Source organism: Musa acuminata, chromosome BXJ2-10 (assembly GCF_036884655.1).
Source record: "Musa acuminata AAA Group cultivar baxijiao chromosome BXJ2-10, Cavendish_Baxijiao_AAA, whole genome shotgun sequence".
NCBI classification, from domain to species: Eukaryota; Viridiplantae; Streptophyta; class Magnoliopsida; order Zingiberales; family Musaceae; genus Musa; species Musa acuminata.
This window is the reverse complement of record NC_088347.1, coordinates 13,690,198-13,705,000: the sequence shown is the minus strand read 5'-3', so window position 1 is coordinate 13,705,000 and position 14,803 is coordinate 13,690,198. Positions and strand designations below refer to the sequence as shown.

The window sequence follows — 14,803 nt, the reverse complement described above, 5'->3', positions numbered from 1 at the left end:
AGATAACCGAAGTCGAACTTGTTGCGTGTTGATGTTCTTTCATTCTGGTATTTATTAGCCCAGTATTAGGAATGGATGAGAAGTATTCATCATACATACCAGTAGACCACAACCTATAAGTTTCTTGGGATGGTCAACATGGATCAACATGGATCAAGAATTAGGACATAGAATGAGGACAGGCATTCCAGTGAAGAGTAAGGCAAATAAAGGGACAGCAACAGGAGAAGGCGAAACGTACTCACCAGCTAAAACAAATGAGTTCATATGTGAATGATTCCCACTGACTAATAACATGTTTTCGGAAGATCCAAACTCAAGCTGGTCATTTGGGAGACAAGGCAATGTTGAGATGCACAAACTTGCCTTCTACTCTATAGCTGCTACATGCAACGATGAGGGCTTTGGTTAAACAAGAAAAGCTCGATGGACAATAATTTAGAGCAATCAACGTTGCCTCACGAAGCAACTAACGACAAGATATAGATCGAGGGAACGCATTGAGCCGATTGCCTCGTCAAGCAAGCTAGTTAGGTGGTGAACATAAAAAAAATCATGACTATAGGATGATAAACGAGAAGGATAGAGATACTAAAAACTAAAACTATTATTATTTATAGTAATAACTAACGCTTAGAACCGTCGTCTCCGTGATTCTATCTCATCTCTCTTTTTTTTTACACAAAGCATTACCTATCCCCTGTTTACAGAAGAATAAATGATCTAATCATAGAGTTTAATCTAATATCCCAACATGACTACCTCTTCATAATCATGTTAATGTACAATGCGTTAGTACTTCTACTACTTTTAGTTGTATATATTTGATTGTTATTAATTATTATTGGATCATATGATTATTAATTAAAATTTCAAATGATAGTAATCCATAAAAAGCTGAATGCACAAAAATTAAAAATGTTGACTGGCTTAATTGATAAAACTTCTACAGATTACTGCACCATCCTAACCTTGAATCTTACCTTTTACTAACCCTTTGAAAAAAGAAACACCATGGATATTATATATTTTATAATTTTTTAAACATAGATTAGTTCATATTAATTATAGTCAATTTTATTTTTTAAAATGGATGTTAATGGACGGATGAGTATATTAAATAACGATTATATTTTGCAGGGATACATATATGCTATTGTAAGGGTAGACATACTATTTTCAAAATTCAAAAGGGTATAAAAACCTTAAAATCATTATAGTAGTATAAATAGTAAAATTATTTTACGTTTTCTGAATATATTTATATTAATTTTTAAACTTTATTTTACTAATAAAATGATAATTATATTTCATTAACGAGTATTAAAAATAAATATTAATATTATTGTATCAAAATTTATGGGCAATTGACCAAAAAATTGTTAACTATTGATTTTTTATCGCCTCATGATCTTTTTTAATTGCAGTGACTTTTTGTCATATTTGAACGAATGTATCCTAAATATTTATGTTAAATGGTATTAAGATGGTTAAATGACCTCAAGGTTAAGGTAGAATTCATAGTTTAATATTTCTTTTGAACCAATTCTGACTCAATGGAAACAAAATATTAAAACTCTAACCTAATCTTCATATTTGAACGAATGTATCCTAAATCTTTATGTTAAATGATATCAAGACGGTTAAATGACCTCAAGATTAAGGTAGAATTCATAGTTTAATATTTCTTTCCAACCAATTTGACTCGATGGAAACAAAATATCAAAACCCTAACCTAATCTTCATCCTTATTTTCCCTTTTCAACTCCTTTTCCTCTTAATCTCCTCCTCATTGTGTCTTTTCAATTTTATATAGATGTGGATGTATAAGTTCAGTGCATCTTAAATAAATTTTTATAATTTTAAAAATAATTATAAATTACCCCTTATAATTAACTATGGTTAGTATCCCAATTCTTATACTTTAAAAAATAATATTAAGGTTCGTGAAACATTTAATTCCAATTCTCCTTACTATCACATACTTAGCTGATTTTGCCTTAGTCGTGTGGCACCCTTGCGTGTCTATCCACAAAGGTCAATCTTCTCAAAATCTCCTGTGGTATTTTAGGACCCGCAAAAGAGAAAACGGATTAGAGAAAATGTTTCATTCGGGATCCACAAGCAATCATTTTAACAAATATTTCATAACCAATGCAAATTATAAACACAGACTTCACAAGCTCTGAATGGTCACACAACAAAGGGTCCAAAATAGTCAATTACATATTGAAATCCTCACAAGTGCCCACATGACACAATCTTTGTTTGCAAGTTTAAGACGACCACCAAAACTAACCAAAATGGGACTACTAAGTCTACTGTTAGCCCTTAATATGTTGTGCAAAACATGAATAAAACTAAAAGACATAGACATACATGAGCTAAACATCAAACATCATGTTTATAATTTTTTATGTGATATTCTCCCCACTTATTCGTTCAACATCCTTGTCGAAGCATTAGCAGCCTTTGCCAATGCTACAACTCCTTGCCTTTACTAAGCCTTCAATCATTTGCTCCAACTATAATTTTCCTCTTGGCTCCTAACGACTCTCTGTCACTATTATTATATAGTTAAACTTTTGATATGTCATACTACTTTTACTAGTTATATGTGTCATACAAGCCAATCACATGAGTGATGGCATGTGCGACATAACACACAACATTTTTACTTATTATTATTATTATTATTATATTTTTCACTTTATATTATTTAATGTATAAATATATTATGATGTCCATGGATCTGTGCAATACGAATCAGATCATGATGAGATCATAATAATAAGACTGATTCACCTTTAAACATAGACCCTAAATAATCCAGATTATAGATTATTCGAGAGAGATATCGAGATAACTGGACAGACTAGTGTACTATACCCATCCATATGATGGATGCGGTTGGTCTCATAGTTGCTCATGTGGGGACACTAGGGCTACAATGCAGGTGCTTATTAGAGAATGAGTTCACCGATTAATCCGCTCACGAAATTTTGGATGGTTAATGATACCTCATTATCATACAGCGATTCCGTCATCCCAGTAATGTACTTGGTCCTTAGACTTGAGACACCAAGGATGTCTTGTATGAATATTCCACTCTTTGATATCAGACTTATAGGTTTGGAAGTTTTAGATATAGCACAACCATTCATCGGGAGTGGTAGCCAACCTTATGAGGGCTATTGAGTATCGATTATTGAATCTTAGATTTTGATGATGAAATCAATTTATGTGTTTGTTATCTAATGTGCGTTTAAGTGATCTAGGACTAGCTTCGATCAGAAAAGGCAAATCGATTAAAGCAGGAGGAATCAGACGTTAGGCCGGAGGAATGGTCAACGTATCAGCAGAAGGCTTCGGGTCATGAATTTGGGCATCGGGCCAAGAAGATCGGATATTGCGCCAAGAAGATCGGATGTTGCGAGAAGACAACGTGCCGATTGGGTAATACATTGAAGGAGAGGACGATGCACCGAAGGATCAGATGAAGTGCCGGATGAATGACATGCTAGACAACAAGGATTCACTTGTAATCGATTATGTCTAGATCGAGTTAGTTTAGAGTCTAATTGAGTCAGTTTATGTTGGGTCCAGCCCATATGTCGGCTTGGACAAATTGGGGCCATCAGCCCAAATCAAAGAAATCAAGAGAGAAAGGGAAAAATTGAGTGAGATGGTAGCGTGCGCAGGGTGTGTGCAGATTGTAGTGTGCGGCGATGTGCAGAGAAAAATAGAGAGAGAAAGATTAGGTTTCTGAGATTTCTGCTTGACGATCGATGGCCAAACGTTGTCAGTTTTGGCCCAAATTTTATGTGGAGAATCCTTGCAGTAAACTCTACAATCCTAACGGTGTTGATCTACAGTTTACACTCTCTAAGGTATTTTCCTATGATATCCACTCTGTGAGACCTAGAATTCTCTTTTGAGGAGATCCATAGTGCATGATGAAGATATATTATTCTTGAGCCAAGATCTATGATCTTGATGTTATTCTGATCCTCTAGTTATTCTAGAGAAGACCTACTGTAAACCTGTTATCATTGATAGTGGAAGTTTGAGGTGGACTACGGTCTCGTGGTTTTTCCCACATTGGGTTTTCCACGTTAAAAGATTTGGTCTCACTGTGTGATTGATTTTTGCTCTATTGTTTATGCTGTGCTGGTTGATATTTTCATTTGGATATCAAGTTGGTATTTTGATGAGGAACTCATTTTGATACACAAAGAGGGGAAAGAATTATTCCGCTTTAATAGGTTTCTTCCCAACAAGTGGTATCAGAGCAACAGGTTATTTGGTGCTAGTTTTTCTTGTGGGATTGAAATGGAGCAGTCAGATGGTATGATTAAATTGAACTCATCAAATTATTCAACTTGGAGGCGTATGATGGAAGATTTGCTTTATTGCAAAGATTTGTATAAGCCCATCAAGGTTAAAGATAAACCTTCTACTATGGACGATGAAGAATGAGAAGTTCAACATAGAAAAACTATTGCCTATATTAGAAGATGAATGTATATAAACTTGCATGAGCATATTTCAGATGAAACCAGAGCTGATGTTGTATGGCAAAGGTTAGAAAACCTTTTTGCGAAAAAGACTATGGGAAATAGAATTTCTCTCCTCAGAAAGCTTGTAAATTTGAAGTATAAAGATGGTGGTGGTAACATTGTTGAGCACATAAACCTATTTCAGAGTCTTGCAAACAAGTTGGTTGCTATGAAAATGAATATAGATGATGAGATGCAGGGATTATTACTTCTCAGCTCTTTACCAGAAAGTTGGGAAACGTATGTAGTGACTATTTGTAACTCCACGCCAGAGGGGACTCTAACCATAGATATGGTTAAAGACATTTTGCTAAATGAAGATGCCAGAAGGAAAGAACAGGGTGAATCTTCTTCTAGGGCATTTGTTACTGAAAAACAAGAAAGACGTGGAAGAAGTCATAGCAGAAATCCACATGAATATAGAGGAAGATCTAAGTCTAGAAGAGATATCAAATGTTTTCACTGTAATAGGCCAGGTCACATGAAGAAAGAGTGTAGGTTTTGGAAGCGAGAACAGAATGAAATGAAGAAAAATGAGAAAGAGACTAATACAATTGCTGCTGAAGGTAATATCACTATTGTCTGTGATGAAGGTTGTGTTAGCCTTGTAGCTCAAGACAGTAATTGGGTAATTGACTCTGGTGCTTCATTTCATGTCACTTCTCATGGTGATTTCTTTAGATCTTACACTGCTGGTGATTTTGGTAATGTCATAATGGGAAACAGTGGTACATATAAGATTGTGGGTATTGGAGATATTTGCTTGGAGACCAGTATTGGGAGCAAATTAATACTCAAAGATGTAAGGCATGTTCCAGATATTCGTCTTAACTTGATATTACAGGTAGACTTGATGATGAGGGCTTTGCACATTATTTTGGTGATAGTAAATGGAAACTCACTAAAGGTTCTCTAATTGTGGCAAAAGGAAAGAAGATTAACTCTTTTTATGTCATGGAAGCTAAGCTACACAAAGGAGAGATTAATGCAATTCAAAAAGGTGAAAGTATAGATCTTTTGTTAGAAAATAAATAGATAAACAAGTTGTAGAAGTAGTTGATTGTTATTAACATATCCTCCTTCCTTTTATACAGGTTTGATTGTATTTTGATACTGATTCCAGGAAGTCCATTTTGGGATTCTTGATGATATTTGCAGGAGGAGCAGTCTCTTGGCAGTCTAAGTTACAGAAGTGTGTTGCTCTATCAACCACAGAAGCAGAATACATAGCAGTTACTGAAGCTTGTAAGGAAACTTTATGGATGAAAAAGTTTCTACAGGAATTGGGCTTGAAACAGGAAGTATATACTGTTTACTGTGATAGTCAGAGCGCCATTCACCTCTCCAAGAATTCAACATACCATTCTAGATCCAAGCATATTGATGTGAGATATCACTGGATTCGTGATGTGCTTGAGATGAAAGAATTACAGTTGGAAAAGGTGCATACCAATGAGAATGGTTCAGATATATTGATAAAGTCTTTGCCTAAGGAGAAGCTTGAAGCATGTAGGCGAAGAGCGGGCTTGGTACAGCCCACCATATGAGCTGGAGGGGGAGAATTGTTGGGTCCAGCCCATATGTGGGCTTGGACAAATTTGGGCCATCAGCCCAAATCAAAGAAATCAAGAGAGAAAGGGCAAAATTGAGTGAGATGGTAGCGTGCGCAGGGTGTGTGCAGATTGTAGCATGCAGCGACGTGTAGAGAAAAATAGAGAGAGAAAGATTAGGTTTCTGAGATTTCTGCTTGACGATCGGTGGCCAAATGTTGTCAATTTTGGCCCAAATTTTATGTGGAGAATCCTTGCAGTAAACTCTACAATCCTAACGGTGTTGATCTACAGTTTACCCTCTCTAACATACTTTCATGTGATATCCACTCTGTGAGACTTAGAATTCTCTTTTGAGGAGATCCATCGTACATGATGAAGATATGTTATTCTTGAGCCAAGATCTATGATCTTGATGTTATTCTGATCCTCTAGTTATTCTAGAGAAGACCTACTGTAAACCTGTTATCATTGATAGTGGAAGTTTGAGGTGGACTACGGTCCCGTGGTTTTTCCCACATTGGGTTTTTCACGTTAAAAGATTTGGTCTCACTATGTGATTGATTTTTGCTCTATTGTTTATGCTGTGATGGTTGATATTTTCATTTGGATATCAAGTTGGTATTTTGATGAGGAACTCATTTTGATACACAAAGAGGGGAAAGAATTATTCCGCTTTAACAGGTTTCTTCCCAACAGTTTAGAATGTAATTAAGCTAATTCAATTAGGGGCCAAGAGAAAGGCTCATTCAGTGACTCAAAAGTTGAGTTAGGTAGTGGCATCGTCGGTGGCTCAGTCTACGAGGCAATCTCTGAGAATGTGTCAGGTGGTGGTACCGCTAGTGTGGTAGTGTCCAATGTAGGCAGTAGTACCGCCCGTACATCGAAATCTTGGGGATTTAAATTTTGGCTCCAAGTTTTGAAGCCATTTGGTGTCTATGAATACCCTAGCTATTCTTGCATAGAGTAGTAAGAAAAGTGATAAAAAACCCTATGTTTCTAAAGTTGAAAACCATTATAAAGTGTAGAGTCCCTCCTAAAGTTCAAAGACAATTCTAACGAAGAGTGTGAGGGAAGCTTTGTAAAAAGGGGTCATAAAGGTTCTCTCCTAAATCTGTCAAAAGGAGAATCGAGTTGTAAGGGTAGTTGATCTTCGCCCATTGAAGGAAGATCATTAGTGGATGCCGGTGGCCTCGACGGAAGAGGAATAAGTGGAGTCAATGTAGGTCACGACGATCGAACCACTGTAAAACGGTTACATTTATGTTTTATTGCTTATCTATATTGCAAACCACTTTACTTCCTTATTACTTTTGCTGCACACCCTTTCAAATATATTTTAAATTAACATCTTTTCGAAATTAGTTTCAACGAATAAAATATTTTTGAACCGATGATATTTTTACCGCTGTACTAATTCACCCCCCCTCTTAGTGCTGACTTATTCCTAACAGTTGGTATCAGAGCCTTATTATTTCTCAACTGGTTTAACACCCAAGAGAAATGACTCTTTTCGGATTTCAAGAGGGCTTTTCTATCATTCATCCTCCTATGTTCAATGGGACGGACTACACTTATTGGAAAACTCGTATGAGAGTTTTCTTGTTTTCGTTGAATCTCAATTTATAGAATATAGTTGAATTTGGCTTTCAAAAGTCTTCTCTTCCAATGAACGATTGGAATGAGTTGGAGAAGAAGTCTTTATCTTTAAATGCAAAGGCTATGAATGTCTTATTTTATGTTTTAAATAAAAATGAGTTCAATTGAGTGTTATTTTGTGAAATAACTTTTGACATTTGGCACATACTCGAAATCACACGAAGGCACAGATAAAGTAAAAGAGTCTAGAATAAATCTTTTGATACATGATTTTGAGTTGTTTCGAATAGAACTAAGTGAGACTATTGGAGACATGTATACTTGGTTTACAGATATTGTCAATCGTCTAAAAACACTTGGCAAATATTTTTTGAATTTTGAACTCGTTAATAAAATATTGAGATCCCTTCCAAAGAGTTGGGACCCTAAAGTAACGACCATTCAAGAGGCCAAGAATTTGAACTATTTTCCACTTGAAGAACTTATCGGATCATTAATGACATATGAGATGACTTACAACGCTTATGAAAAGCTTGAGAATAACCTTCCAAAGAACAAGAAGGATTTGAGAACAAACCAACAAAGATGAGATGGTAAACTATGCCTTAACGACTTTCAACGACAAGATAACTAAAACCCCTTTGCCTTATTTCGAAATTACTTGATGTTTTTCATGAGTTATTTTTAATTTAGTTTAGAAAAATTATATAATTTTTTTTAAATTGTATGTTTAATAATATAATAAAAATGTTCAAAGTTTTAGGACCATGCTTATATTTCTAGTAATTTTGAAAAAGATCATGACAATTGCATAGTTTATGATAATGTAATAAAATGTTAGATATAAACATAATGCTTGTACACCTAAAAGGATAAATTCTATATATGTTTTAAAGAAGCAATAATTGTTAGGATCGAGAGCACTAAGAGGGGGGGGGTGAATTAGTGCAGCGGAAATCTTACAGCGATTAAAAACCAAAAGCTGCGTTTGTTAAGAAACTATTATGATGCAAAAGCAAATTCTCAGTTTGTATCTAAGTGCAGTTTGCGTCTAAGCGCAGATTGCGTCTAAGCGCAGTTTTGCGTCTAAGCGCAGTTTACGTCTAAACTCAGATTTACGTCTAAACGCAGTTTTACGTCTAAACGCAGATTTACGTCTAAACGCAGATTTACGTCTAAACGCAGATTTACGTCTAAACTCAGATTTACGTCTAAACGCAGATTTACGTCTAAACGCAGATTTACGTCTAAACGCAGATTTACGTCTAAACGCAGTTTTACGTCTAAACGCAGATTTACGTCTAAACTCAGATTTACGTCTTAAACTTTGAAACTTGTTTGTATACTCGCAGAAGGCAGTATGCAGTTGAAATCAAGACGTAAACGTGAACTGAAATCTGATGATTGAGCGAGGAAAGCCGATTTACGTCTGAATGCAGATTCGGAAGAACAGCACTTAGAACTTGTTCGTGAAAGCGCAGAGAGCAGTAGCAATGGAGGAGGTTTGCAGTAATGATAAAGTGCTCGAAAATAAACGCAAACCAGAGATTTAGAGTGGTTCGGTCAGCCTTGACCTACTCCACTTTTGGCTCCCTCCACCGACGAGGTTGCCGACGTCAACTAGGTGCCTTCCTTCAATGGGCGAAGGCTAACTGCCCTTTTACAGTTTCTCTCCTTTTGACAGGCTCAGGAGACAACCTTTACAGACCTTTCTCTCCTCACTTTACAACTGAAAACTTGAAGAACAGAAGGAGGAGACTTAAAGGATTTACAACACTTTTGAGCTCTTAGAATCACAGAAAAGATCAAGATTTCGGTGTAGGTCTGTATCTTTTCAGTGCTGAATGGGTGGGGTATTTATAGGCCCCCAACCCAATTCAAAATTCGAGCTCAAAACGATCAAATCGATCAAATCCCAGAATTCTGGGATCAGGCGGTTGCACCTCTCGACTGGAGAGGTGGCACCGCCTGGCAGAGCTCGAAGACTGAGCTCTGCCGATTGCTTCTCTCTGCCAGAGCTCGAAGACTGAGCTCGATGGTTGCATCACCTGGCAGAGCTCGAAGACTGAGCTTGGTGGTTGCATCACCTGGCAGAGCTCGAAATCTGAGCTTGGTGGTTGCATCACTTGGCAGAGCTCCAAACTGAGCTCAAGCTGATGCACCATTCTGCCAGAGCTCGAAGACTGAGCTTGGTGAATGCATCACCTGGCAAAGCTCGAGACTGAGCTCAGGCTGATGCACCACTCTGCCAGAGCTCGAAGACTGAGCTCGGTGGTTGCATCGCCTGGCAGAGCTCGGAACTTGAGCTCTGGCGGTGCAACCTCTTGGCTGGAGCGGTTGCACCTCCCAGCCTTGCAACCCTGGCGGTTGCACCTCCTGGCTGGGGCGGTTGCACCTCTCAACCCCACAGCCCAGGCGGTTGCACCTCCTGGCTGGGGCGGTTGCACCTCCCAACCTCGCAGGAAGACATAGCCTGGGCGGTGCTACCTCCAAGCTGGAGAGGTGGCACCTCTTCACTATTCCAGCTCACTTGGTTTGGCTCCAAACTTGGTCCAAACCAGTCCGAACTTGGGCCTAATTGGCCCCTACTTGGGTTATAGGATTAACACCTAATCCTAACCCTAATTAACGTGCTAACTATGAATTTAAAGACATTTTCTAAGCTATTACAAAGTCCGCAAGTCAAGACTTCTTCTAGCGAGCTTCCGGCAAACTTCCGGCGGTCTTCCGATGAACTCTCGGAAACCATTCTGCGGACTCCCGGCAAGCTCCTAGACTTCACGATTTGTTCTTAGCGAGTTCCAACGAGCTTCTTCGGCAAGCTCCGATCTTTCTCGGCGAGCTCCGCGAACTCCCAACGAATCTTCGGACTTCCGTCGAACTCTCGAACTCGCAACAAATCCTTCGCGCTTGACTCCGACACTTTGTTTCGCTTTATGTCTTCATCGTTATCATAGTTAATCCTGCACAACAAAACAAAACTTCAATCGAGACAATTAATCCTAAGCAATTAACCAAGTTGTCCGACATGTCATTGGTCCCTCGACGCTTCGTCCGATTCTTCGGCGCATCGTCCTCTCGTGCAGCCTATTGCCCAATCGGCCAGTTGACTCCGCAACTCCGATATCCTTGGCACAATACCCGCTCTTCTTGGCCCGATGCCCGAGTCCACGGCCCGAAGCCTTCTGTCGATACGCCGACCGATCCACCGGCCCGACGTCCAATCTTCTGACATGTTCCTTCGGCACAATATGATTTTCCTGCTTTAATTGTCTCATCCTGATCGAAGCATCCTGCGTCACTCAAAACGCAGATTAAATCATAAACATATATCAAGTAGTTTCATCATCAAAATACGAGATTCAACAATCTCCCCCTTTTTGATGATGACAACCACTTGATGACGGAGTTAAACTTAACTCCCGGAGTTTAAACAAACTCCCCCTATCAATATGCCATATTGATAGAAACTTGAATTCAAACTGAATTCAAGTCATTGCAATATTCATCATGAATACTTGCAACACGTCAACATGAACTTATGCATAAACTTATGCATCACATGTCATGTCATCAACATACTTCTCCCCCTTTGTCATCAACAAAAAGGAGAAGTACTACAATCAAGTGTGTGTGATATTGGTTCAACTCATTGCATGAAAATCATAATATCAAGTTTTATCATCATGCAAGTTTGCTAATATCAAATACCAACATGAAAAAATTGCGATGTAGGCTTTTGATATCATAATGCAAACATTTCAAGTGTTTATCAATTATAGCATTTCATCACATGGTAGGATATCAACGCGTAAAATTACGATACAAGTTCTTGATATCTTAACGCATGATGAAAACATGGCATAATACAAGTTTGGCAATCATAGCATCAATTCATATATCTCTTAATGATGCAAGCATTGCAAATATGGCAATCATATCAATTCATATATCTCTTGATGATGCAAGCCTAGCATCAGTGTTCATGGCATCAATTCATATATTTCTCCCCCTTTGTCATCAACAAAACGGAGAACGATATAAGCAAATTTTAAGCATAAGTGCTTGTTGTTATGTATGTGAAATAAATCCTTGCAAGTAAAAACACTTTCATCCATATTCATCAAATCCATTTCTCAAAAAAATATTTTTCACATGATGTGTGTATGAGAGATGTATTTGCTAGTCAATTACATATGTCAAAAATCAATGATATGAACTAAACTTGATATGGCATATGCTTGTTAAGTTTGGAAGAGAGTGAACTTGATATGTTAGACTCAAGAGAATCCGAAAATGAAATTTGAGTCTTTCTTCCATTCGAACAAGGTTTTGCTATAGATATTCAATTACAATCATGAAGGTAAAGCATGCTTGTTATCATGGAAGTTTTGTATTCAAGCACATAATTTTCAACATGTAATTGTGTAAAATCATTATGCCAGTCAAGTGATTCAATCATTCAATCAAGAAGGTTCGAAAAATAATTTTAACACGTTCAATCATTAAGACGTATTTTTGCCATTGTTTTTCAAATTTAATCATAAAGATAAGACATACTCATCATCATGATAGTATGATAGCAGGTTTACCATATACAAGCTAGCAAAAAGTTTGTACATTTTAAGGCCCGCAAGCTAGCAATTTTGAGATGTTCAAGAAAGCAACTCTTGCTTCTTGATATATGCAAATTTGTCAAGTTTTGCTAGATGTGCAAGTTAGCATTTTTGCCTCTTGAGATAGGCAAGCTAGCAATCAAGTTTTTTCATCTTCTTGACTTGTACAAGCTAGCTATCTCCCCCTTTGTCATTGTCAACAAGGGAAAAACCCTTTACATCAATTTCTAAATCATGACAAAGGTAAGTAATCATTCTTATTTGTGCATCATTATAGTTTCAATGCACAAGTTTATTAACATTACATTTCAAAAAATTTATGCATGATACCGAAAAATCAATCATCATCATGAGCATATCAAACATGATATTCAAGCATTCATGATACATCATTTTGGCAGCATGATCATAGATATTCAAACGATGGTATCTAGAATTCATTACATCTTATTATGCATGATCATTAACTCCTCATTTGAATTTCATGCATTATTTCATTTCATCTCATAAGGAATATCAAGAAGAGTTATTGGATGATGAGATAAATATTTTATGAATACACAGAATATCATAAGTGTTTCATGTATTCATATTATCACATGAAGCATATTATCATTTTTAAGATTCATAACATGAATAACGTTATTACTATTTCATCAAAATTAGTTTCGAGATTCACATAATATCATGAAATCATTAATCTCGATAAAATGGGAAAAACATTTTCTTTTTAAGTGATTCTTTTAACACATCATAAAAAAGAAAAACTCATTCATAATTCAAGTGATTTACAAGATATCATAAATGAATTTATCACTTGTATTTCACCAAAATCGAGAACTCTAGAGTTAGAAAAATGATTGAAGCATTTAATCTGATTGAAGAATGATTCATATTTAAAGTGTAGCATTTGTCAAATCTGAAATCATCAAGTATAACTTTAATATTTTCATTGCAACATTAAGCAAGGTTTCATTGAAGATAATTTTGAATGATTCTTATAAATGCCTAAAACTTCTTTAATTTTAATTTATGATTGACTTTATAATAGCATGCTCAAATCTTTATTCTTATGTCAAAACCATACATTATATTTAATAAACAAAGACAATGAAAAATATCAAGCCTTCCAGACAAAAGCCATGTATCGTTATTGAAAAGCAATATGAAAATGATCAAAATATATATTCTTGCTTCTCAAGCATATAAGATTAATCTCACTAGGTGTAAAATCATTAGATTTCTATCTTGCATTAACATGAGACATGCAATTTTCATTATCATTTTCGAGATTACAAGCATGATCATATTTTTGCATTTTCATTGTTAAATTATTAAAAATATAATTTTCAACAAAATTTTTTTTTTAAAAAAAAAAGAAAAGAAAAGTGCATCATCAAAAGCATCATGTAATTTCGAAGTAAATTAGGGGGATTTTGATTACCTCATCATTGTAGGCTGTTAAGGCGTAGTTTGCCGCCTTGCTTTTGTTGACTTTCTCTTCTTCGGAGGAGCTCGATTCATCCCAATTTTTGTTCTTCTTCTTGCGTTTAAAGCAAGTAGTTCCATTCTTTTTGCTTTTTAATTTTCGTTTCATTTTAAGTTCACCATCACTTGAGCTTATGCTCGAGTGGTCTTCAAATGTTCTATGTCCCAAATCCTTCCTGTTCTTTGGAAGGTTGGTTTGTTCATCATTGTCCTCATCACTTGAGTCATCGCTCAAGTGGCATTCATTTGTCCAGAGTTCCAAATCCTTCCTGTTCTTTGGAAGGTGGTTCTCAAGTTCTTCACGTGCATTGCACGTCATTTCATATGTGATCAATGAACCAATTAGTTCTTCAAGTGGAAAATGGTTCAAGTTTTTTGATTCTTGAATAGCAGTTACTTTTGAATCCCAAGTTTTAGAAAGTGAGCGCAAAACTTTGTTAACGAGTTCAAAATCCGAAAAGCTTTTACCAAGTGATTTTAAACCATTGACGACATCCGTAAAACGGGTGTACATGTCAACAACGGTTTCGCTTGGTTTCATATGAAAAAGCTCGAAATCAAGCAGTAGAATATTAACTTTCGAGTCTTTGACTCTACTAGTTCCCTCGTGCGTGATTTCAAGAGTGCGCCAAATATCGAAAGCCGTTTCACACGTAGAAATCCGATTGAACTCATTTTTGTCCAATGCGCAAAATAAGGCATTCATAGCCTTTGCGTTTAAAGAAAAATTCTTCTTCTCCAAAACCGACCATTCGTTCATCGGTTTGGAGGGAAGTTGAAAACCGTTTTCAATGATATTCCATAAATCCAGATTTAGAGAAATTAAGAAAACTCTCATTCGAGTTTTCCAATAAGTGTAGTCCAATCCGTTAAAGAACGGTGGACGAAAGACCGAACAGCCCTCTTGAAAAGTCATTTCTCTCGGGTGTAAATCCGAAATGAGAAATACCCCGCTCTGATACCAATTGTTAGGATCGAGAGCACTAAGAGG

General features: G+C 36.5%; 1 long non-coding RNA gene across 2 annotated transcripts in view; it reads left to right on the top strand.

Moving 5' to 3' along the window:
- LOC135625618 (uncharacterized) overlaps positions 1-29 on the top strand; it is a 787-nt gene extending 758 nt beyond the window's left edge. For both annotated transcript variants that reach the window (XR_010492135.1, XR_010492136.1), the window contains exon 3: positions 1-29. This exon is cut by the window's left edge and continues 364 nt beyond it. This is a non-coding gene — a long non-coding RNA (uncharacterized LOC135625618).
- Positions 30-14,803: the final 14,774 nt, after the last annotated feature.